Genomic DNA, 26729 nt, shown 5'->3' on the forward strand with positions numbered 1-26729 from the left:
ACTTGTATGCATGCCTATAAGCATAACCAATGGACATAAGACACGGGGGGGTGGGTAAGGGAGGCCAGGGGATTGTCAAGTGCGGGGGAAAAAAAGGAGAAACATGTAATACTCTTTGTAATAATTTAAGCAATAAAAATATATATTTAAAAAAAAAAAAGAAGAAAATGGAAATAAGTGAGCAGAATATCTACATTTCAAAGTGTAAAATTTCTAGAATAAACTCAGGTACCAGAAAATTCCACAGGTAGAGGATACATTTCAAAAATGTCTTGTCAAAACCAAAAGCTCGCTGCTGTGGATTGTTCTTAGAGCAACGAGCTTATGTGTCATTTCCTTGAGTCTCATTGTGAGAAGGTTTCAATTCTTCGTTAGAGAGAATACATGACAATTGGGATATGAAAGTCTTCTGTCACCATGACCACATTCTTACAAGGAAAAACTAAAAACAAGTTGAGCCAGTCTTCTTCCTCTGGAAATAAACTTCAGTGCACCTTTCACTGTCCTAGATCCTGTTACCTGCATAGTTCTCACTGTTTCCAAGAAAGTATCGGTCAAAGAAAATGTAAAGCTAGTTGTCAATCAAATTTTTGATAATAACTTTGATTCGTTGGGGGATCTTTTGTTACTTTTATGTGACCTTTTATAATGCGACTGCATCATAGTGAATGGCATAATTTGACAGAGACAAAATTAATCTTATTTCTAACTGGATTTTTTTTAACAGGGAAATGTTTAGAATCAGCGATACAAGCTTCACTAAGAATCATCATAATACACACACACACACACACACACGCACACACCACACACTAACCTAGTTTTTCAAATGCTTCTTTGACTGATTGTTCCCGACCACATGCACTGAATGACTGTGCTGATTAAATTCTGTGATCTTTTCTCCACATTTAATTCATCTTGTCAGGTATGGAAGACCAATGGCTCCATTTCCAAAGGGAGGGGGCGCACAGGGCTTTGTTCCTTGACCTTTCATTCTGAGGGAAATACTGAAACACTGAAATGCACCCATCTAACTGGCCAGCATTTCTAATTAATTTCTATTTCATGAGGGAGAGCCCAATTTCTCCTCTGCCTTGGACAACTGTTGGAGACATGGCCTCCCTGCCTCTGTGGGGTCCCCACACACAGCCTGTGGAGTGTCCCCCAGTTTCCAGGCTGGTTATTGTACAAATGTGTGCGATGCTCCGGTGAATAATTTATACCAGGCAGGAGGTGACAAGGGAAACACGCCCATTTTGTCTCAAATGCCATGAAGGCATGGAGACAGAGGCAGGCTGCAGGGTGAGGGGAGCCGGCTGATGGGACCCCCGTCCGTCTAGGAGAGAGGACACCGCTGTAAAGAAAATGAAATGTAATGAGATCCTCTTTCATGCATAATTCATAGGTGCAAACACGACTGCATAAAAAGCCATGATTTTAACAAGGCGAGTCTGCAATCATGCACATTATCTTCCCAGAGGAACTTTATATAATATTGGTCAAAAAGGAGAGGCTCCTGAATGCTGGTTCAAAATAGAGCTGACAGGTTTTCAAATGCAGCAACATTTACTTTAATGTACAGTGCCTGTGAGAGAAACAATTTCTATCCACACCTGCAAATGCTTAGCCCAAAATTTACCTTAAACCATTTGCTATCTCTTCTTTAAATGGAAAAAAAAAACAACCCAAACAACACAGAAAAAGAAGAATGAAAATTTACATGGATAAGCCTAACTCAAATGCATGTGCAGTGTTCACTGAATGTGGTGGGGTCAGGGTTAAATTGGACGTGGCAGGCATCTCCCGTCTTCTGGGACAAAAGTTTAGATAGAAATGGAGGCAACGAAGAGGCTTTAAAAACGATAACATGTTGGCTATTGTCAACATGAAATTTAATTTGGCTGTGTTGTAAGAGCAAATATTGTAATTCAACTTTCCAGGACGGTTTAGGGGCGAACACATGCCTGATTTGAAATGGTGTTTAACACGTGGGGCTTTTAGTTGAGGGATTAGAAAAGGAATGTTGATGAAAGTTCGGGATGTTTTCAGTTTATCAGCACCAAACCCTAGAGGTGCCTTTAGCTAGGAAAGAATTGGCCTGCTGGAGAGTGGGGGTGGGGACCGTCCTTTGTCCACACTTAGGAAGTGCACAGGAGGATAGGGAACACACAGGAGGGGTCAGAGCATATGCAGCACATACAAGGCGGAGAGCTGTGCCGGCTCATTTGCTTGACCTCTGTTGTGTAGTATCAGCATTTGAAAAGCGAAGCAAAGGAGCTACGTGGCGTCCAGTTACTGTTTTGTGACTCCGATGTTTGGCTGAAGAAAGCAGTGGGTGTTGAAAAGGTTGGCCTCTTGGTATCAAAGTGATCGTCACCCGCAGGATCTTTTTTTAAGGTTCCTCGTTTCAGGAACGGAGAGATGCTTAGATGCCAAATAATCTATTCCATTTAAACGCAATTGTTTTATTAGCCTCTGTTTTGCCATAACTCAGTTCTGCTTCAGGTTTTGGCAACATGTGAAAGATGTGGGCTCCGGGATTAGGTCATGATTTAACTGTTCGGTATGGAATTGTAGCTTTTGGGACTCAGTGGCATATCAAAGCGTATCCACACCTGGAGCTGGACACAAAGATCATTCTCCCAAAATTCTAGGACTTCCACCCAGTTTCCAGTGATACATTTGGAGACTGAGTTTGACCATTTGCATTATGTTGAATACTCTTATATATTCCTGGTACTTTTGCTTTTGAAAGATGTTAATAACCCATGGCTTCCTGTATGGTTGACATGAGGTTATCTCTCCAGGGCACCCAGAACTAACCAGCTAGTTTACTTGTTTAGCCCTAACAACAGAGTTTAATACTGCACTGCTTCCTTTTGTTTCTTTTCTTCCTTCCTTCCTTTCTGAATCACAAAACAACAACAAAAAAAAATCCACAGAGTGACTATGTCTGCTTTTAATAAATCCGAACGTTCAGTGTGGCTGGAAAGAGACAGTTCCGGGTGACAGTATCTATTTCTGACTCTGCTGGAAGGTGAGAAGAGGTGATCACCATCTGCTCCATCTACCTGACAGATGTGCGCTCTCCCGACCCCTCCTGCCAGTTCAGCGCGCTGCTGGGAGCTTGCTATTGTGAGGGATCAATTTTCCAGCACAGAAAGAATTTGTTTGCTTGTACACCTGTGCTCTAAAGGAAGTTTTCCTGTTGCTATGCCAGTTGGATGGCTTGCTGAATTCTTTAGCATATATAAAAATGCAAAGTGCCTGAAATGGGAATCAAACGATAACATTATTAGAATTCTCTCTTGGGGTCCAATGAGACATTTGGCTGCAGTAGGAGGAGGATGTGCCTAGGTACAGTTTCTCTAGTCTAAATTCGTTTCCTATTTGTTTCCCTTCTGTGAAAGCAACGCACATGTTAAATATCAGATGGGAAACAAAGCGCATTGGAAATAAAGAGGGCGCAGAATGAGGCATGAATTTAAAGCTCCATTGCCTTAGCTTCAGGCACAGGCATTGGGGAAAGCTGTGGTCGGTCTTCTGATTCCACATTTCTCCTGCTCTCTCCTCCAGTCAGGTAACCTCACAAAAACAAGGCATGTGAACAGGAAGATGCTCCCCTAAATCAAAGGTGTTTGCTTTCCTCAAATTCTCAAAATGTTCAAGTAAAATCACACTATATCATCACTTGCTTCAATTTTTCAAAAGTCCTCTTATGACACTAAAAACCTCGGTCTCTTTTGGTATTTGGTCTCTGCCTGTCTTTCTAAAGTAAATTTTCACTGCTCTCCTCTCTTACTCTGTTCCAGCCTTTCTGACTTCCATGAGGAGAAATGTGATGGGGTCTGGAGGCAAGAGGGGAGAAGTTGGCTTTTAAGGTAAGAACTGCACCCCTCTCATTATAATGAGCAAAGGATGTACAGACATAAATGGTGGGAAAGTTAGGGAACTTTTTAGTGATGCATTTTTATGAATGACACATGAGCTAAAGAAACATTTTAGGAAGAATCTCAAGTTTTGGGTTTTCTCATAAAACGACCTAGAGCAATTAAAGTCATTTAATGTATCCAGAAAAAAAAATAACTAGAAACCAGCATGGGTTCACTAAGAGTAACAATTTGGGGCAAATTTTACTTCTTTTTGGACAGTGATATCAGATGAGAAGATTAAGTCATAGGAATAGCATTTGGTAAGGTACCCTGTAATGAAAAAACTTGACTCCTTGTTTATAAATTTGATGGATTAGAAGCAGTGAAAAACTTTGCCCAAAGCTGCTGACCATTAGCAACCTAGACAAGGAATCCAATGTGAGTCAGAGGCTCAAGTTCTCCCTTCTGTTCACAATGTAAGAAAATTTGGGTTGAGAAAATACAAGGCTTTTTATCAAATGTGTGCATCACCTGAAGCTGGGAAGCAGAATAGAGTTGGATGCAGAATGAGTACTTAGAAAATTCATGACAAACAAAAGCATGTGCTTGGTTCTCAAAGTCCTTACCACTCCTTTGTTTCCTTGACTGTGAAGAGCTTTAAAAACAGAAATGCTTTTCCCGTGATTTTCCTAAGCCGGGTTTGGAATGTGGTTGGATGAAAGAGTTCTAAAGGGTGCAGAAGGGTGCAAGGGGACAGTATCTATTCTGTGAAGTGTCTGATGGTGTGAAGAGGTGAGCCACATTCCTTCCCTCTACCTGGAGAAGGTGTAATTGTCCTTGCCCCTGTCTACCCTGATTCTTTTGGGATTATATTTCCAACCACTTCCTGATTCTCTCTTCTAATTTAACTCTGTCCTTGAAGCTGGGAGCATCCAACACATGAACCACACTGTGTCCACTTTTCAGATTAATTTTTGCTCCTAGTAGGCTCTAACTACTTGCCAGGAAGGAATGTGACATGTTTGGTCTGAACGTGTAAAAGCTGGGCTCGTTTGCCTCAGATAGACTCCTGGTATTGAAACGATGTAGAAATGTGTGTTTCTAATACCGTATTCATTCAAAAGGCACGTTTCTATCAGTGGGCTTTGTGCTGACATACTTGTGAGTCAGGTTCATGGCCAGAGATGACAGAAACACTTTAAAGCTTCTGATTTTTTTGTAATTGCTCCTTCAACCTTTGCCAATTTATGGGAAACTTGAATTAAGATGAACCAGAGGATGGGCATTTGGTTTGTTTTAATATGTCAGATGACTAGTTCTTGGAAACCAACTAGTATTTACTTAGCTGCTTCCTCAGATCAAGGGCTTTGTACTTTCTTATTCATGTAACAAAATGCTTCAACACGCTGAATTGTAATCTGCGAGGAAAAACAAGGACATTGTAGGCTGCTCAAGGAAGAGGGAGAAGTCTGTTACAATGCACCGAGCTCCCAGGGATGTGAGACTGGATGCACTTACCATTGCTGAATGGGGCTGAGATCAATGGAAGCCAGCCCTCATTAAAAAAAAAACAAAACAAAACAAAAAACAACCAAAAATCTGCAAAATTGTTTGCTGGAAATAAAGTTAAAATTTGAGAAGAAATTTTAGAGAATTCAATGAGTATCAATAAGTCATCTTTTCTCTTTCTCTTCTAAATTATGCTAATGCAATGCAATAAAAACAAACACCTTTTAGGATGTTTTCCAAAATTTACTTGATAGGATTGTGGTGGCATTAACATGTTTCCCATAAAGTATGGGTGTGAACAACACTTTTTATATAGTACTAGAGGCCCAGTGCACTCGGGGTGGGGGGTGTGGGGGTCCCTCAGCCCGGCTTGTGTTCTCTTGCAGTCCAGGAGCCGTAGGGGGATGTCCGACTGATGGCTTAGGCCCGCTCTGGGTCTAAGCTGTCGGACATCCCTAGCACTGCTGCGGAGGTGGGAGAAGCTCCCGCCACGGCCGCTATGCTCACCAGCCATAAGCCCGGCTTCTGGCTGAGTGGTGCCTGGGCCTAAGCTGTCGGACATCCCTAGCACTGCCGCGGAGGTGGGAGAAGCTCCAGCCACGGCCGCGTGCATCACAGCAATGGGTTGTTCCACTGTTTGGTAGATTTGCATATTAGCCTTTTATTATATAGAATAGTACATTTTAGAACAACACTTTTTATATAGTATACTACATTCTGTCCTGACCTGGGATTAGAGATGCACTGTGATGTGGGAACACTTTTCTGGTGGATGTAAATGTTCTGATCTTGATTATAATGGTAGAGATGCAGGAGTGTGATTGGGTCAAAAACACATGAAACCATGTATTCAAAATTGTTATAATTTATTCCATGTAAGTTATACCTCAATAAAATTGATTACAAAAACAAAACAAATGAAACAGAAAAAAGTGTCTACATGTGGATTTCTGATCAAGTGGCCCACCATGAAAATATCTGGACACCCCTTATTTCAAACACCAGAACAAACCCTGTGAACTTGTCAAAAGTCTCTTCTTCCCTACGACGAAAATGCTTGCAGCCTGTGGATCAACCAGAGCTGGAACGGGTTGCCTTGGAGAAAAGTGAAGTGAGCATCTTCTCGTATCTGCCTGGGGTGCCCTCAATGCATGTGATCTGTGTTGGAGAATTTCTCTTAGGAAAGCAACCGGGTCTTCTGTTGCGGTGGGAGTATCTTACATGAGAAGGGCCTGCCTGTGGCAGAAGGCTTCTACAGGAGACAAGCCAGGGGCTTGTGAATTGCCACCGGAAGCCATTTGGAAGCTTGGATGCAGTGGGCCTACTGGATGGAGTCAGTAGGTGGAGAAGTTTGTGGGATCCCTCATGGGAGCCTGTCACATGGCCTTCTAAGTCTACAACAGAGTCTGCAAATGTTTATAACAGAGCTGGTGGCTTGGCCCAGAGTGGCCAGAGTAGGAAAAAAGAAGCTAGCACAGAGCAAGAGTCAGATTACAGAGCCCACTCATTGGAAATTAGCAGACAACATGCAAGGCTCAGGTTGCCTGGGATGAATGTAAGGGGTGCATCTTCCTACATAAATCTGCAGAACTCATTTGATTTTCTGGGTTACTCATTCGTACAATATTATTTTTATAACATAACTTTTTAAACATACCTCACTGCAACAAATGAGGAGAATAAAGCTCTACGAGGTCAGAGTTGAGAAAAGAGAAGGAACCACAAAGGCTGGCTGTCTGCCTGTTGAAATCCGCAAACTGTTAGTGTGAATTTACTTTTTTATTGTGGATTGTGGGTAAATTCCAAAAGATCAGATATTTGTGTAAATATGTATTCTGAAGCCAAAGTTAGTTGAAGTGAGACTTTGTTTTGGAATAATCTATTATGCAGCACTCCACTCAAGGTGGTCAAAATTTTGGGATATATTTAAGTAAAAATGTCAAGCATTACTGTTAGAAGTTTACTGAATAAACATTAGATTCATTGTTATAAAAATTTTAAACTAACACCATTTTGCTGTTACTTTAATTTTTAAGAGTTTTTTACTGTTGAATTCTTAAATGCTTCCTTTCTACATCCTAAGGGATAACTGAGACCAATATTTGGGGCCAGGAGAAAGGAAATCAGTCTTTTGTAGAAGTAAGGAATTATTTCTATCACCCCATTGAATATAAGCTTTGCCTTCCTAGCAAGCACAAATTCACCATGCTGCCAGGTCAAGGAAAGTTTAATTTTCTCAATTTAGTGTTTGTCAAAATATTAAAGAACTATACCAATTTTTTTCCTGAGAGAATAAATACCTTTGATTAGCCTATAGTGTTGGTCTAGTTGTGTATTTTTATGTATAGATTAGGGTATGCAAATTGCTGAATGATATAACATGGTTTTAGAACATGGTTTTCCATCTTTAAAATGAGGCCCATTGATTGGTATGTCAGGATATCAGTTTTGATCAGCATTTTAAAAAATGAAATGATAGAAAATATCAGAATTTGTCACACATAGAAACAAAAATATTGTTTTGTGAAAAAATTAGTTTTGTGAAAGTTTTCAGCTATTTGTGCACATGCCTGTGTGTGTGTGTGTGTGTGTGTGTGTGTGTGTACATATTAGAGTTTAGTGAAAGACAGAGAGGGACACAGAGAAAACTGGTGAAAAATTAACACATATTCCTTGCTGTGGGTTGGGAACAGCAAAAAATATTAGAGTTTACAAAAGTATTTTAGAGGATGGCCTAGGAGTTTGTGATAACTGAGATAATTGAGCATCCTTCCTATGGAGGAATAGGTAGTAAATGATTGTTTAGCTGAATACTTTGATTAACAAGTTGCATTACAATGGGATTGACTAAGAATGTCAGGCCCACAGATGACTCTTGTGTCTTTTTCTGAAGTTATTAAGCACTTATTAAATACTTTGCTTAGACAGCACACCTTAAAACACTACATCAATATACTTTTAAGACATTTCAAAAATCAAAAATAACATTGAACCTCTGCAGTTCATATTTTGATGAAATATAAATGTTCTTATCATTTGTTTCTTATTTTTTATTCCCTTTACCTGGAATGCTCTGCTTCCAGCTGGTCATATGAACAAGTACTTTGTAAAATACAGACATCATCTCTAATATCTTCTCTAGAGAAGGGGTTCCAGAACCACCAGAGAGCTAAAATACCTGCTCTCAGGATGTCGTGATATATTTTTCTTTATAATAACACTTATTAGCACCTTAAATTATCTTGGGTAATAAAGATATTAGTTACCTTCATATTTTCCATACTGCTCAATCTGAAGTGCCTCTACCCATCTGTCCAGAATGTAAGCACCCTGAAAGCAGGGTCCTCGCCTCTCCTGTCCACTGTGTACCTTCGGAAAGTGTCTGTCACATACATATTTGTTGACTCGGTGACTGACTGAATTTCAGAAATGATGACAGACTGCCTATTGCTCTATAAAAACTTTCTAAAAGTTGGAAGTCAGGATGGCTGCAGCAATATAACATTGATAATGATTTCTTTTTGGCCTGGCTCTGTCCTGACTTAGGCCTTATCTGTTTATTTTATATTTACTCTGAGTAGGAGTGTTCAGATTACAAATCTTGAATGACTTCAGAAATAATCAGGATGAAAAAAAGCTTCTTGCCAACCCTGACCAACAATGACATTTAAAACTGGAATCAAAAGCAGCTATCATGAAGGCAACTAAAACAGGTGGAGTTTGCAAGTGAGGTGGATACTTTAGTCCATCACTGTGTGTTCATCGGCTGTTTTAGGGCTCAATATGAGCTCTCAGTGCATTAAAATCTAATATATATATATATATTACTGAGTTATTTTTTAAGAACACAAATTAGGAGGAGTGGATGATTACTATCTCTATTATAGAATGGGAAACTAACATGAGCCTAAGTGAACTTATTGACTTATTGAATGGACGATAGGCATATACAAAGTATGCCGAGCCTTTGAGCTAAGAAGAAGTGGACCCTATATTAAGGGTCAAATACTTAAAACAGGTAATATTATTTGGGGATAATTTTGCCTCTATGAGTAATTAAATTTTGTCTTTAAAAATTCAGGGAGCTACAACATTTAATATGTTAAATGATATTTTAATATAATAGGAATGAATATTCAGACTACATTGGCTATATAGCTTCCTACCTAAGATATTATTGGATTGTGGATCCATTATTTAAAACATTTCAGTTATTTAAAAAATAAAAATAAAATACTTCAATGATTTGGTATAAAGATACTTTACATCCATTTTAATACCAAGATATAATTAATAACTTTCAAGTTGAAATTTGGTTTATTTATATACTTCATCCTCTAGATTCTCATCAAGTGCTACCCATGTTTATGTTATAACAGATGCATGAAACACCAAAGAGGAAATATGTCAAATCAAGTTGTTTATTATTTGATCTTGAAGATGATCCAGGGAAGCAAATGTCCAATGTTTAAATTCTGAGGCCTAAAATAAATATTTCAGAAAGACTCATCTTTTGTTGATTGCTAAGATATACCATAGAATCTCACTTCCTCACTACTTAATGCACTGTTAAGAAATAAAGAATTCCTTGAAAAAAAATGGCTTTGTTTGACAAAATGGAAGATCTATCAAAATAGGCATTTAAAAAGCAGATTGTGCTCACTTCAGCAGTACCTACATATATTAAAATTGGAACAACACAGAGAAGATTGGCATGGCCCCTGCACAAGGATGACTCACAAATTTGTGAAGCGTTCCATATTTTGGTTATATATAAAAGTTATCAAGAGAATAGGTCCTAAGGGCTCTCTTCTTAAGAAAAAATATATATTTGTATTGATATGAGATGACTGATATTAACTTGTGGTTAACGTTTCATGATAAATGTAGGTCAAATCATTATGCTGTATACCTTAAACATACAGTGCTTTATATCAATTATATCTCAATAAAATTGGAAAAATAGATTGATTATATCTCAAAAGCATCAAATTTGAACAGTAATAATTATAATATTAGCAACAAAACAATGTTAGTCTGTTTTATTGAATCCTGAGAGTGTCAGATTCTGATCCAGGTACTTTCTCACAAAACATCTCTAGAAAGCACTTAAACCAGTTATGCTTCTTTCCAATTTTTAGCCATAGAAACTGATGTCTTTTTAAATTAATCACATGAATGCATACTAAAATTGCATGATTGTCAGAGAAACAACTTTGTTTCCAAAATGGACCGGTGAATACATTATGTATTTGAGAATGAACATCCTCCTTCTATTACTGGTGCAAAAGTATGACTTTGGTTAAAGATTAATGGATGGATTATTGATTGATTGGCTCTCTATGGCAGCCCTATTTACTCTCAATTTCAAATCTATTTTCAAGAATGGTCCAGTTTCTAAGTTTCAAAATGTTGGTAAGAAGGAACAGTCCCGATAAATTCGCTATCTTACTCTGTTAAAACATGACAAAACTTAAAAATGACTATAGTTAAAACACAATTTAAAATATTTTAAGGGCATCATCCTTTGGTTTTTAACTCCATTATGTCCACTTTAATTTCCTTCAGAAAGTATAGAATGAGGTCTTCAAAGGGATTCTATAAGGATATCTGTGACAAAATGCCATTTCTAAGGGACATTCAACAATTTTGGTTTTTAACTCCATTATGTCCACTTTTCAGAAAGTATAGAATGAGGTCTTCAAGGATGTCTGTGACAAAATGCCATTTCTAAGGGACATTCAACAATTCTTTGTAGCTTATTCTCACACTCTATAAATCTAAAGCCACTGTCAAATTACCCTTACTCTCCATTCTCATCTATCTCTATATATAAAAAGCCAGCGTCCCTAACGACTGGAATGACCAAACGACTGGAGGCCATGAGGTGGCATTGACCACTTCTTGGTCCCTACCCCCCTCCACCCCAGCCCACAGGCTCCAATGGATCAACGATGGTGAATGGGGGAATCAGGGTCAGTGGTGGGAGGACCAGGCTGTCTGTCAGGCTATTGGGATCACCAGCTCATCCCCAACTGCTTGGGGAATCAGGCCTGCAGGAAAGCGGGTGCCGGCAAATTCTCCTCCATGCGTGTGCGCTGGGCCGGCTGCTGATGGAACAGTTTGCTGCCCGCTCTGGGCTGCTCACGCTGGGGCGGGTAGGTCATGGGCATGCCCCACAGCCTCTGTCAGTGCCTCAGGCCTCAGCAGCAGTGGCAGTGGCAGTGGCAGCAGCGACGGCTCCCGGGTGAGCGGCCAGAGCAGGCAGTGTGTTCCATCATCGGCCAGCCTGGGGCATGCGCATGGAGGTGAAGTTTCTGGTGCCCGCTTTCCTGCAGGCCTGAGCCCCGGAGCAGCCAGGGATGAGCTGGTGATCCCAACAGCCTGACAGCCCAACGGCAGAGGCGGCATTTGGCCTGGGAACTGGCGAACAGGCAGAAGATGGCCCTGATCGCAGGGGGCTAGGCCTAGGGACCCTACCTGCATGATTTAATTGTACGTAATAGCCTAAGCGACCATTACGACTGAACAACTAGAACGACTGGTCAACCAGTCGCTATGATGCGTACTCACCACCAGGGGGCAGACACTCAACACAGGAGCTGCCCCCTGGTGGTCAGTGTGCTCCCACAGCCAACCTCCCCCGGCTGGCCAACCTCCCGCTGCCCCTTCCCCCCGCCGGCCACGATCACCCCAATGGGAACCTCCTGCGGCCCCTTCCCCTGGCTGGCCAACCTCCCACAGTCCCTCCACCCCGGCCCACCCTGATCACCATGATCAGAACCTCCCGCAGCCCCTTCCCCCAGCCAGCCAACCTCCCCCGGCCCCTATCCTCACCCCTGCCCCCTGAGACCGGCCGGCCCCAATTGGCCCCGATCAGGACTGGGTGAGATGCCCCAATTGTCCCTGATCACTGGCCAGGCTGAGGGATTCCACCCATGCATGAATTCGTGCACCAGGCCTCTAGTAATACATATAATAGTGAATGAGGGGGGCATGTAGATTTCCATTTCATAACCTAATAAATGGAATTACAGGTAAACTTGGTAATATAGGATTTGAGGTAGATTAGTAAGCCAAGGTTCCATAATTGTCACACAATAGAACTCAAAGATGTATGTCTTTCAATGAAAGCAACAACCAATATGCATATATCATTAAACTTTTTGACACTAGAAATTTACGATATTGCCCTATGTAACACTTATACATTTACTAGTGTATATGAAATAACCATTCCCTGGTGGCAATGGTTATTTCAGGATGGTCCAATCAGAGTGAAGCATAGACATATATTTGTTGGTTGCAGGAAGCAACCTATTCCCCTATTAAAAAGGGAATAAATGTATTGCAGGTGGCAGCAAGCATTCACGTTCAGCACGAGGGAACTCTGCAATACAGCGGAGGATAGAGCAATTGCTAAAACATTGGTTAGGATCCCTGGTTAAGCCACGTCTGGAGACAGGTTAGCTTTAGACTTTTCACTTGTGTTCAAATAACCAATTTACTTTGCTGGATTTTTTATTGCTTGCCACTGGAAATGGTCTTGCTAATAGTCACCATATCTATAAAAAGGACATTTATGTAATTTCTCTCAACTATGATATGAAGATTATTACTCTGTCTAACTTACTTCTGGCACTCAACACACTATTTCTATAAATGTTCATTTTAAAAATTTTATCTTTATTGTTCAAAGTATTACATATGTCCCCCTTTCCTTCCCCTTTGACACCCTCCAGCCTCCATTCCCCCCGAGGCCTACCACACTATCATATGTGTCCAAGGATTATGCATATATGTATATAACTTCTTGGTTAATCTCTTCTCTCTCCCCTTCTCTCTGAGATTTGAATTATTGATCATTGAGTGGAGAGAGACCAGGGTTTCCTGCAATAATTGGTTTTATTTATTTTTATCATTACAGAGTTTATAGCTATCATAATTGAGGCAAGGAGATATGTATAGTATATTGATTTCATGTGATCAGCCCTCCATCCGAAGAAATAATGTTACTGAAAATAGCATCCCATGGAAATGCCCTGAGTTATACTCTAGAGATATTTAAATTGGAATTGAATTGTATGACAAGTTGAACAGCCTTTGATAGTCACCTAAACACTGATTAAATGAACTAATAGAAAATTATTCTCTGTGTTTTAAAGAATTACTGAAAAATAGATAAATCTATCTAAAATATTTTGTAGCTAAAACAAAAATTGATGAAAATCAATAAAAAATGGGAAAAGGACCAATAAACATAGTCTTCATTTAATTTGACTTTCATAAATTGGTGTTTAAGCTGTCTGAAAAAACTCTAAGATATAACACAAAAGAATGTACGTATATACACGTACATATACATGCACAGGTATGTACACCCAAATCTCTGCAAGGAATGTCCTCAGTATTTGCCAGATCTTAAAAATATGTTTTTTTGTTGATATTTAGAGAGGAATAGATAGGGCTAGAGAGATAGAAACATCCATGAGAGAGGAACATCATCAATTGGCTGCCTCCTGTACGCTCTACACTGGGGATTGAGCCTACAACCCTGGAATGTGCCCTGAGTAGGACTCGAACCGGCAACCACTTGGTTCCTGTGTTGGCACTCAACCACTGAGCCACATGGGCCAGGCAGTATTAGCCAGATTTTTAAAGGGGTCCAGTATATGAGAAACATTAAGGATCAAGGGTCTAGATTGCCATTTTCATTGTTCTGTTTTCCTCTTGTAAGTTCCACGGTCTATAACGTCAATCTGTACAGAGTAGTGAATATTCAGTGGTGCACGAAATCAAACCTTTTGTACAGAAAAGCAGTTAAAAGAGAAGATTCTGGAGTCTGTCTGCCAAGGTTTGAATCTCAGGTCTGCCACGTCCTGGCTCTGTGACCACAGACACATACTAACCTCTCATTTTACTAATCTTCCTTGTTGATAAAATAGGGACTTTATAGTGCTTACCTCTTAGGTTCATTGTGAGGAATAATGAGAAATAGCACATAATATACTTAGAATATTTCTTAGTATAAAGGAAATGATCATAAATGGCATGTTATTGTAATATTTGTCTTCCTTGGAGAGGGAGGAACTTGCCAAGTTATACTTAGGTATTGTATGTTTACTTATCTTATAATCTACCGAGATTATATATTTGTCCAAGATACCAAAGAATATATGAAATTCGGTGTTGTTTATGAATTCTTAAATGCTAAAAATAGTATAGATTTTAGGAATTTATGTATTTATGCACATATCTGTAGTGAAAATGAAAAATGCAGTCATTCCCTCTGGTCGTAGGGAAAACCTTAATGCAGGCTACTGCCTGTGTGTCTCCTTTGTTACTCATACAAAACACTTCACTTCTGACTCTCCTGGTCACCAAATGTGTGGAAACTTTTCCCACAACAATCAGTTCTCTGAGACATCATCTGGGTGTCCCTTAAACTCAATGCTGACACTTTCTACCTGGAGACAGTATCAGACTCCACAGGTTAAAGACTCAGTCCCTTAAGACTGCCCCACCTCCCCCCGACTTCAGATGCCAATCACAAGTAGGAGGTTAGGAACAACTGTGTCTGACTCGGCTACAAATTGAAGGTACCATGCCCCCTTATCAGGTTCAATAGAAAATGTATAAATATTTAGTCTCTTGTAAGATTCAGACTTTCTATCTATTTCAGCATTTAATTATTTAAGTACAGATATAAAACTTACATATGGGGGAATTAATAATTTAAAGCAATAAATGATTACTGCAAAAATATAAGTGAGATAAATGAGTAGAATGTACTTAGTACCTTTGTTTCTGTTATATGGTAAAGTGTTTTGAATTGATTAATTAGTTTGGAATTGCAGTGGAAAGAGTTTGATAAAATAATAGTTTGATAAAATCTGTTTGAGAAAATCCTCAAGGCAATTAAGATGATAATAGCAGACGTAATACTTGCTTTATCATTAAGTATGGAATTGAGACATTGAGTATGACAATATTTCCAAATACAGTAGGCCTTTGTTGAGTCAAGTGTGGCACCTTTTCTAAGTAATGTAGGCAGGAATTATCTAACCTAAGAATTTTCTTAATTATCAATATGAGCAATCATAAAACTGCATTGCATTCTCCATGATATAACATTAAAAAAAGAGATAAATAGTACAATAGATTAAAAATACACATACACACTTATGAATAGTAAAATAAGTATTGAAAGTAGATATCAATATGAAATGGAGAGTTCTTATTAACATTATTTTAGTTACCTCTAAGAACTCTGATTTAATTAAAGACCTCTCAGAATATAAGCATTTAAGAATTTGTAGGATGTAAATGTACAGTCTGGAATTCTTTTAATTATGTAACCAGTAATATTTGTATTGATGAAATGGTACTTTCATATGTTTCTCTACAGTGCTCTCAATTTGCTTACGTGGAAAGATTTCCATATTAAAATAAAAGACCTAATGCCCAATGCAACCTAAAGAATGCTATTGTCACAAACTCTTAGATGGCATCTCCTCCTGAGACATTTTCACTCCATGGGGAAAAACAAATGTCATAAAAATCTTGCCAGTCTCACTACAGCGACAATCCAATATGGCTACCTAACTCTTAGCTTCAAATTATATTTTCTGTTCTGCGATAATATAAAGTCATTTTCCAATGTCCATATTTAATAATGTACCCATAGTACATTAATAAAAAAATAACCTTAAAGCAAATGCTAGAAATCAGGAGAACAGATAAAAAATGCATCTGGTGATGTTTCTGGGATGCTAGTGGCTGACATGCAATTAAGCTAACTCTAGCCTAAGCATTATGACTATTTTGTTTTAGAGTCTCTGGACTTTTAATTACCTGACATTATGTGTGCCAATGTTCTACAAATGTCTCTATTTTCAGTTTTATTGTTTTGTGTTATGCTTGCATTGTCATCTATTCTGTTAATATTTTAGCTTAATGGTAACCATGGAAAGCTTCTAACTCTGAAGTCTCTGAATATACATTTTAATGAAAATGGGTTCAGCAATTTCGAGTCTCTCTTCTGTTGTTTGGAACTGCCTGAGAGCTATGAATATTTAGTACAACTGACCCTTTCAAAGGAATCCAGCAGAGACTGAATTAGAGATAATCTTCTACTCCTTATCCCTACAGGTGATAGTTATCACAGCTTTGATTGCTAGTTGATTTTGATGAGCTGGTGTCTTCATGACATTGGAAGCCTCATTCCCAAGGATTAACATTAATTTCCTATGAGGCAGAAATACAGTTGAACCTTGGGTAACGTGGATTTGAACTGCACAGGTCTGAATGGTGCAGGTCCACCAATATGCAGTTTATTTCAAGAAATACAGTAGGCCTTTCTTATCTGTAGATCCTACCAACCTCGACTCTAAAACAGTGCTTTCTCATTCTCAACTGTGGGTTCCCAACCTCAGAGCGAAAATACTATTTTTAACCCTATATGAATGGGGGATTTGTTCGGCAACAAGATGAAGAGAGGTGATGTAGTCCCATGGGAGCAGTGAGGCATTGGGTTGGAAAAGGGAAAGGGAATTATAAAGTAGAATGGAAAGGCTTTTGTTGCACATGGAGTGTCTTCGGGGGGCGTTAAGTACACCATAGAGATTAGAAGGTAGAAGATGCTGATGGAACTAGTCAAGAGGGCTCAGAATCCAAAAGCATTATTTCCTCCCTCTTTCCAGAATCTGGTACTGTCTTATTTGCCCCAGAATTGGAGGCCCTAAGAATATCAGAATACTACAACTAGGCTTTACATAATGGTGATCACAAAAAGGGTGGTGGCAGCATCTGGGGCTTTCCAAGTGTTTTTTCTCATGGAACATGCAGACAAGTGGGAGACAGAGTGGGCAAGGAAGAACACAGTGACCAACATATGTTGATAAGGAGAATTTGAGAACTCCTAGCAATCACTTAACAAATACTGTGGGTAGAGATCTTGCCCCTGTTTTAAATAGGTAGATTTTTTGAAGCCCATAGACCTGTGGGCTACATTTAAATATTATTTTTATTTTATCCGAATAAAATTATTTTAGGTGACCCATGCCTCAGTTAAACCTTCTGTTTTGCTCTGAATATAATTGGTGATCTGCCTTTAAGAGATGATAAACTCCTTGGTATCAAGATTACAACGAGTTTACTTCAAAGACACATTGGAGCATGTTATGCAAATAAACAAATGTTATAAATCTTAATACCCAGCTTGATGCTGTCCGAGTACTTGGGAAACTCAATTTAGCTGTTAGAGTGACTTATTATTTATATTTCCAAATATGTATATGTTTCTGAAAGGTCTGTTTACTGTTCGCTCAGTGAAACATACTTGTAAATGAGTGAACTGCTGCTCTAAGCCACTGACCCACACAATTCTCTTAGACATTCTCGTCATTAACTGGGAGGAAATCTGGCCAGTATCGACTGATCAAGTCAAACATTTCACTCCTGCATATAAAGATATACCACTAGACTCAGTTTCTGGCCTTAAAAAAATTCCTGCACAGACTATGACATCTTGAAGCTTCTCCCGATGAGTTGCCTGGTCCATTCAGCCACCCAAAGGACTGACTTAAGCATAGTGGTCCTCTGTATTCCATGTGAAGTCTAATCTTTAATTTTGAGCTTGTGTCAATCCTGACTTGATTCGCCAAGTATTTGCACTAGTTCTGATGCTTTTTTCTATTTCAAAAGACTTCATAATAAAGTTGGTAAGCAGCTCTTTAAGTACTGAGTACTAAATCATTTTCCTTACCTCCTAATTTCAGAGTGTGCATATATTTTTGTGTGTGACATATGACACATTTGAGAAAGAAAGAGGCCATTAACTACTGGGGCTCTAGGACAATCAGTGCCAACTGGTCTGTAGCCTTCTTACTTGGGAAACAAAGGCACATATTATGCAGATGAATGAAAAACCTCAAAAGCCATAAGGGCTCATCTTTGTGTACTTATAGCTGAAATCACAAATATAATCTCCCAGTTTTCTTGTACTTTGTAGAATTATTAAAGAGCAATGCCATCCTTATGTATCTGCCTCTCACCACCCAGACTCCTGTGACAATAATAAGTAATACTATACTTTTGGGATGATTATCTTTGATGGTACCTATCAGCTGTTACTTCTTTGGGAAAATTCTGCTGTAACTATCACTTCTCTTCTTTGAATTTATGAGATTTTTAAAATCATAATTATCCAGAGAAATTTAATTGAAGGAAGAGTTTAACCAGGACCAAACAGAGATACCTCTTGTGCCTGTGTTGAGCTACAGTTTTCACTCGTTATTACTTTGGATGATCCTGGAGGTATATGATTTAGTGCTGCTTACAACATTATGTTTAACTTCATCAAGAAGAAAGTTATATATGATGCTATTTAGATGAAACATTTTCAATTAATCTTTTGGGGGTTTTCTTAAACTTTGGAGTTAAATAACCCCTTATCTTCAGATATTGGCAAAGAAAAATGTTTAAATCAGCTGGACATCAAAAGATATTGACGATGTAAGGTCTGATGTGACACATTGTGGGAGAGAACAGAGTTTGCCACAAGATAGAAATCCACCAAATCATTCTATTCTCTCCTTCTTATAATTTTAAAAATTAATAATACTTCCCATGGTTCTCCACAAACTTTTCTCTACTGCGAATTTGGAATATTCTGTTTGAATAAGTGCTAGTTTGTCAAAGATAATATTTTATGGACCACATCTCATTGAAGATGTAGCAACACGGCCTAAACTTTCATAGAATTTAGGACACTTGATGACAGGTGAGCAGAAGTACATTGGATATCTAGAGGATGAGGTGGAAAAAAATTGGACTTGAGTTCAGATAAATTCTTTGACATTCAATGTGGTTATCTGCAAAATAACAGTGATATTGATGTTTTTCTAGAGAAAGAAAAGAGATAAACTTTAAGGAAACCATTCATATACTGTAGAGTGCTCCATAAATACTTGTTTTTATTATTGACTAGAGGCCTGGTGCATGAAATTCATGCATGGATAGGGTCCCTAGGCCTGGCCAGCAATTAGGGCCAATCTGTGGGGCGACTGGAAGGGCGATTGGGGCCCCCACTGGCACCCACCTTGGCCGGCCTGGCACCACCCGCTCGACCCAACCCCTGCCGCTGCCGGAAATAAAATGTACTGGATAAGATCAGAAATCTAGTAGGTTGACAGAAAACAAGATGTGTGTCAACATTTTCCACCTTTATGATGTTATGCAAGTGATTTAATTTATACATGCGGTCATATTATTGCTACCACAGCTTCAAAAAACACACTTTCTCTTTTATACTTAGGTCATATGTTTGTAAACCAGTAACAAAAACACTTAAAATTTACTTGAAATAATTGCATTTTACTTTGGGACAAAACCAGCATTTTAACAGGCACCACACAATTGGTTGAAAAACACGCTGATTGCCATAGCTGCCTCTTCAGGCACATTCTTGATTCCTGATGAGGGATCATAAAACCTGCCTAAACGCTGTGGATGAACTCGATGGCTTTCTGAGGTCCCCTCTTGATTAGAAATGTGTGTGTGAGTCTGATAATTGCCCTGAGAAAATGAGTTCCAAATAAAATGAAATGTACCTACAGGATTGGCTCCTCAGATATGATGAGGCTGAAAGAAGATAATATAGTGTTAGTGAAACTGACATTCCCATACCAAGAGGGAAGTGGATTCACGGTGACCCTTGTTCCCTGCCACACCTTCCTACCTCTGTCACCCACTCACTCTCAGCCTCTCCCCGACAGTCGCACAGGTGGACCCTGCCCTCCTGTGCTCTCCGAAATGCCCCTGACTCCCACATGTAGGCTACAATGTTTGTTAGCACATTTTTTTTTGGAAAGATGGTTAATATGCATGGCTGTCCTCAGGTAACCAGCACATAATAAACTCACTAATGAGTTTTAAAAATAAACTAGTCGCCCTAACCGGTTTGGCTCAGTGGATAGAGCGTTGGCCTGGGGTCCCAGGTTCGATTCCGGTCAAGGGCATGTACCTTGGTTGCGGGTACATCCCCAGGAGGGGGTGTTCAGGAGGCAGATGATCGATGTTTCAAACTCTGTATCCCTCTCCCTTCCTCTCTGTAAAAAATCAATAAAATATATTTAAAAGAATAAAAAAATAAACTAGTCTTTTGGCCTAAAAATCAGAGAAAAGTTTCTCACCTTTACACAGCTTTCATGCTCCTTATATTTTAAAGTATATACCTGAGACATATTTAATAAATTTCCTCTTCACAACCACAGAATCAAATAGTATTTTGGTGAACATATTTTAGCATCTATACAGCAAATAGGCTTCCATGGGGGAAATCCCTAAGACCCCAGTTAACAGTAATTAGTAAAGGAAACACATCTAAGCAAAGCTAGGTGTGCAATCCTCAGTTTCCAGTTGAACCAAGTGAATATACTGCTTGTCTCCCTGGGAAAAAAATGTTCCATTTTTTAACTTTGATTTGAAATGGACAGCAACTATTCTCCCTAGGGAAATATTCTCAGCAGAAAATCCGGGAGGCCTGTGGTCAATAATAAAAGGGGGGGAAAAAAGAGAGAGAGAGAGATATAGGAAAGAGATCTTCTGAATAAATGCGTAGGTCAAAGAAAGAATGATATACTTTGAAGCATTTTATGGTATCTGTACTTCCTCTTTTCAGGGCTGGATTTATCAGAGAGATGCCTGGCAATGCGTGAGTTGGTGTGATGCTATGGCATTGAAAACGATACACATTTTTGAGCAAGGTTGTAAATGATATAAAATATCTCCTTTAAAATCTGAGCTTATACAGTTATATCCACTCTCTAGTTGTAGTGTGCATTAAAGAAACTATAAACAATAATGTTTTCAACTAATAATCTCTGGAATAGTTTTTTTTTTATCTTGTAATAGGTAAGTTCAGATCACCCCATAACCAGAGTGTAATGAAATTGTCAACATTTTCTTCATTTCTCCTTTTCCTGACAAATGGTGTGAACATATCACCTTTTTCTCTTAATGGAAAACCTAACTAGAATACATCAAAATGCTATTAGGCTTTTCATTTTCTTCCACAATGCAGTGCCGGGACATGCATGCAGCCCTCATCTGGGCACCACTGTGGAGTATCCTTCTCCCTGATAAAGCGACTGCAAAGGAAAATCAAGTCGAATTGTTCTCGGGCTGGTACTGCTGCTCCTTTGTTAGAGGCGCTCCCACCATGTGTGCCGGGGGATTATCTGTGCTGCAGGAATACACATGGGTTATGTCACCGAAATGTATTTACAATTTTACCCGAGTGATTTTAATGTGCAAACATGTTTAATGAAACAGTCTTCATGTCCTAAGCTACTCATGCATATGCTCCGTTTTGGAATTAAAGAAGAGCAGCAACATAGACCGCCTGCCATAAGTTTCAGAAGACGCTTATTGCAATATTATGGAGAAAGAGGGTAACAGAGAATCCAGTGTCCTTACCCCAGGGGAAATATGTGTAGCCTATTCATTGTTTAATTTATTTTGTCTTGAACTAAACCAATAATGGGATCTAACATAAATCCAAGTGAGCATACCCGAGGCATAGACGTCAGTATAGGATAAGGACCTCCCTTCCACCTATAACATTTTACCTATGGATTACTATTATTTAAAGAGCAAGTAAACATTTTGCTCTAATGTCAATTTAACAAGAAGAAAACATTAAATAGTATTTTTGTTGACCTCATTAGCAATCAGATTACCTTGCGATAAAATGAAAGTAAGAATATTTATAAAACGGAATCTATATCTATATCTATATCCATATCTATATATTTATATCTGTCTATATAGATATTCTATATGACATCAATATATGAAGAAGTACTTATATGGCAGAAAAAAAAGATTTTTTAAATAGTCAACACAAATCCAAATATCATTTTTAGGGAGGTGGCCCAGTGTGACTAAAGTAATCCTACAACTTAAGAAATTATATAACTTACAGGAAAAATAATTTAAAGCTACTTTGAATCCCCTTAGGATTCAGCACAGTGCTTCATGCTGACCTGTATCAATCAGTTCTAAATATTCTAAATTGTTAATAAATGAAGAAACCTCTGACTCTTTCGTCCAGGATGTCATTCTTGACGATGCTTTAGCAAGTCTTCTGGCAGCATCTGAACAGTAGGGCTTGATTCGCTCTGAATGACAGGTCAGGAGCAAGCACTTCTCCTGATGCTTGGGAAGAACAATAAATATTTTTTTCTTGGTGCTCTTGCTATGATTTATTTTTAAAGTCCTAACCAGAGTTATGGGGAGACTTCATTGTGAAACATTTTCATTTCATTCTCACCTCCACCAAAAGGCACCGGCTGTGGAGAGAAACTCATTTCAAGCACAGAAATGATGCCACAATATTCAGGACCTGAACTTCCCAGAACAAATGGCCATTAAGAATACACAGTGCAGTCCTTCCAAACCCCAAATAATTCGCTACTAAATCTGGGATGGATGCACAAAGGCCAGAATAAGCAGATTCATGCCCACACCCCTTTCTCTCTCTCTCTCTCTTTTTTTTGTGTGTGTGTCTGACTAATCAAAAGGCCAAAACCAAATATATATAGCATCACATTTTCCTTAGGGGGATAATTTTAGAAGGAAATGTATTGTTAAATTGAAAATGAGAGTTTAATATTGTGCTGATTTTATACATAGGTAAAACCATTACAGTGATTTGGAGGCTACTCAGCTACTGTCTTCAAATTTGGTTGATTTAAGGAACAATAGTCACTATAGAGAAATTTGCACTTTATGTTCAGGCTCATCAGTGTGGTAAAGCTAGGGGCTCCGAGAGATACATTTTCAAATCAGGGGGAAAATAAAATAAAATGCACCTAGAAATCCAATGTCGGGGTCATTAGCCACCGCCATTTGGTCTTGCTATAATAACAGCCCCAATTGCCTGCATGGCAATTTACATAGCATTAGCCATTACGCTGTGTTCTGCAATTTGGCTTTTGGAGGTCACTGTACCTTGATTTACTTTGTTAAAAGACAGCATTTTCTAAGCATCAAAGCCATGCTGTTTCAGGGCCCACTGTGTCTCTGCTGGCAGCTTCTGTGAAAACAAGAGTTCATGATAAATTGAACTGGAAATCCTGAAAATTTAACCATTAAAAAAAAATCTTTAGGAAAAATCTCACAAGCTTCTATTTAAAAAAAAAAAGGAAGGAAGAAAGCTAAATTGGAAACTGGTGTCTCTAGGTTTTATCCTTTGGTGCATTTTGTGCGATGGCCTAGATTTCTCGGGCTTCCATTATGTGGCGTTTATTTGTTTTCGTTTTAATTATAGGTGTGAAGAAGCTGCCTCACTGATTCATTTACTGCAGCAGGAGCTGCTCATGGTGGATGCTCAGCCCGCTAGATATCTGTCACAATTTTGGATTGGGTACCCATTATCGAGATTGATAGCAGTTATCAAACCTCAGAATACGTGTGTGTTCGCTTTTAAATATTAGCTGTCAGGGCGTGATAAGTTGTGTCGGGTTGTAGGGAGCAGGGTTGAACGTATGACACAGTGAGGCTCCGTTTCCAAGAGGAACACGGCTGCTCGCTGAAACCATGACAAAGAGGGAGGCAGGCAGAAGGCCAACCTGTGGAGAAGACAGACCCAGCGCCCCCAGCCTTTCCCGAGACAGGAAAACAATGCGCCCTGCCTACTTTTGTCTAATACTGAGACTTGTTTAACTTCTAGCTTTGAAAGGCATAAAAGTGGGAGAGGGCGTAAAATGGCTGTGGTCGTGCCCTGGGGAACGTGAGGTTTATTTTAAGTTCTCGGGACAGAGTTCTGCCAGAAAATCCGAAATTCTTGAACTAGGTATTCAGTGTGATGCCCTGTTGCATGAAAATTTGAAAAATATTTTCGTTTTGGAGAATGCATTGAAATTGGTACGGGGCACTCTGGGAAGTCATTTTTAAAGGGGCCTTAGTTGGAGGATCTTTCTGTGTGTGTCATATATCTAATATGTTTCTGTTAAACACTACCTATCAGCTTAGCAGCATGCCTATGGGCATATCAAAGCAACCACATATTTAATTTGTCTTCACCATTTTATTTTTTCCCATTCCTGAATGGTCTTTAGATAATTTTGCTTACATATGTTTCCGGAGAAATGTGTCCATGAATTCGACCTAATTGGCTACTACACAGCCATTCGGGTGTCCTTGCAGAAGACAGCTCTTAAAGGGACGCCCTGGAGCAGGGTTGCCCCTTTAATAGGTGCTTTAAAAATATGTAATTGTCCCTTTGTCCGGGCAGCCTAACAAATGTGCTGTTCCTCTGACAAAGGCTTCCTGCTAATTTTATTACTATTGTGTCCTACATCTTTTTAAAATATACTGGTGGAGAGTCCACTTTTAACCAAGTCAGTGCATTTTAATTAAGCAGAAAACTTGAAAAAGAAGGCTTTTGCTGGGAGGCTTAATTGCTTCCTGCAACCTTTATGAAAAGGGCAGGGTGTTAACACAAACCTCCCCCTTTTATTTTCCAAGGAGAAGAAACACCCGAGCTAAAGATAATCTCTCCATTAGTATTATTCATAGTGTGCGGCTTTCCTGACATGCTCTCGGAGCAGACAGGCCTGTCATGAGCATCACATCTGCGAGCCCTGTCACAGGCCTGAAGGCTCCGGTGAAAGCTGGGAAGTGTGTTAACAGGAACCGCGGCCGGCCTTTGGGGAACAATAGGCTTACCTGAGCTGCGCCCAGCCTTTCAAAGAAACACGCCGCTATATTATATTCCACACTCACGCTAGTGCTCATGCGGTACTTGACCCAGCATCATTTTTTGAAGCACCGATTCCAATTGTGAAGTCCTTTCTCACCCCCTTTGGAGCATCTAATTTGAGTGCTATAGCATCTACCCGCAGAACAGTCATTTCAGCCAGCATGCCCAATGGTTCCTCGCACGAGGGCTTAGCTACTCAGGTGGGTGCATATGTGCTTTCCATTCCCTCCAAAATATTTGACTTTTTAGTGCTGCCAAGTCTCCTAGCCCTTAGGTGTCGTAAATAATTATCTTAAGAAATAACCCCTGCTATTAAGCTAATAGCTATAACTGATCCCAAGATTTTCAGAACCAGTGCATCGTGAAACAATTCAAAGAACTCAGCAGCGCAAGGACAATGTAAAGCTCTTACAGACATGCGTTCCCCTTTCTGTTTTATAATTAATCTGCTCCATGGGGCTGATGTCACTGGATAAAGACCTTGTGAGGGGAGTTTCTCTAGGCAGGCTGGCCAAGGGGGCGGGCGAAGTTTGTCTGCCAGTATTTTGTTTCAGCGGAGCATGGTTTCAGCATAATTGTTTGAATAAGTAATCAGCTCAGATATTGTTTGGAGATTTTTTTTTTCCTTAGGTCAAGTCAGCCCCTAACTGACATACTTTGATAGAATTAGGCAAGGACTAACTCAGTTTGGCATCTAATCTGTTTTAGCCAGGAGTTCATTTTATCTATTGTCTCTATCCACTGGGAATGCAGGTTCCCCATCCTGTAACCCTTGTGGGCTCTTTTGTAGAAAGGAGCCGTCCTGTCTTGCATCAAAGCTGAAACGTGAAATGAAGTGTTTCAGATAGTCACATGAAAGAAATATGCTTCAGAAAAATCTGCAAGGAGAGAGAGGGTGGGCCAAAACAAGACAGAGTCACCCACATACCTATCAGATATATTGACACAAATTTTTAAAAACCCACTATAATTTGAGAGGGCGGTGGGTAGAGCTATTTTTACTCTCTATTTGCCTAATGTATATTTAATATACATTACAGTGGCCATGAGGAATGTGTTTATTACCCTGTAATATTTCTAAGCCTATAGGATAGAAAGTCAGGTTCTAACGGGGTGTTTACTGGGTATGTTTCTATTTAGAGCCCTAGGTAAGAATAGCACAGCAAGATATGCGAACCAACCTGTATGAAACATTATAAGATGCATGAGAGGGAAGTGTGGATCCACTGGTTATTTCTTGTTGTATTTGAGTGGAACAAGTAATTTCCCCAAAAATTTTATAATTATTTTAAACCAGTAGGAACACGACTCCAGTTATGAGGACTGGAATTGATAAAATGATATCTGCACCTGTGCATATATATATATATATATATATACACACACAGGGGTATATACGCATGTTATGGGTATGAGTACATATGTACTTTCATATGTTCACTCACATAGATAACACTCTAGTGACTTTTTGTTTATCCACTAATTTAATCTGAAGATATTTTAAATAAAAAATAGAAGGAAGGAATGATCATGAAATGGTCCCTATCTATGATAAAAAGGGCTAAAAATTATCATGACAT

Source organism: Myotis brandtii, unplaced genomic scaffold (genome assembly GCF_000412655.1).
Source record: "Myotis brandtii unplaced genomic scaffold, ASM41265v1 scaffold896, whole genome shotgun sequence".
In the NCBI taxonomy this organism is placed as follows: Eukaryota; Metazoa; Chordata; class Mammalia; order Chiroptera; family Vespertilionidae; genus Myotis; species Myotis brandtii.